At 40.3% G+C, this 730-nt stretch overlaps 1 non-coding gene across 1 annotated transcript; it reads right to left on the bottom strand.

Annotated features, from left to right (window-relative positions):
* Nucleotides 1-572: 572 nt before the first annotated feature.
* Nucleotides 573-644, bottom strand: trnaq-cug (transfer RNA glutamine (anticodon CUG)). The gene has a single exon. It is a non-coding gene; the product is annotated as a tRNA-Gln (tRNA).
* Nucleotides 645-730: the final 86 nt, after the last annotated feature.

Raw genomic sequence — 730 nt, 5'->3', positions numbered from 1 at the left:
GAGGTGACTCTGCTGCTCTCTAGTGGCGAGAAGCCGCAATGTTGACTGGTAACAATCGGAATGCATTATGGGAGATATAGTTTGTGGTCAATTCTTGCTCAAAACCTATTTTAAGTCGATCATCGGCCTATAAAATGCTGGGGGGGCACAGTAGGTTTGATTTCAAAGAAACCTAAATTGAAGTCGATTGGCAAATGAACCATCATGAAAAAGGAAGGCTCTTGTTGTCTCACTGCACCCCAAGAGATGCATAAACTACAAAAACCATTTCTGTCTGGTTTCAAACCAGAGACCTTTTGCGTGTAACACAAACATGATAACTACTACATTACAGAAACTCACACTCTTTCCACTGTTCCTGGTAGATGATCCAAATTTTGTTAGAGACTAATGTCAACAATTGGCATGGAACAATGTCAAATACTTACTGTATACCATAGATCCTCTCAGAGAGCACAGTAACTTGGTGAACAAACTGTCAAACCTATATTTGTGCCTAATTTCACATTACAGTCCACAAACTAAGCCTGGGATCAAAAAAAATTATGGAAGATGTCAGGAGCAGAGACAACTGGTTCTACTGAGACTTGAACTCAGATCGCTGGATTCAGAGTCCAGAGTGCTAACCATTACACCATAGAACCACCAATTGGCAATTGAAGAAAAGTAGCTTGGATTTCAAAGAAGCCTAAATTGAAGTCGATTGGCAAATGAACCATCATGAAAGAGG

The sequence above is a fragment of the Poecilia latipinna genome, unplaced genomic scaffold (assembly GCF_001443285.1).
Source record: "Poecilia latipinna isolate Pla-1442-1.1 unplaced genomic scaffold, P_latipinna-1.0 Scaffold3147, whole genome shotgun sequence".
Taxonomy (NCBI): Eukaryota; Metazoa; Chordata; class Actinopteri; order Cyprinodontiformes; family Poeciliidae; genus Poecilia; species Poecilia latipinna.
This window is presented reverse-complemented; position numbering and strand designations above follow the sequence as displayed.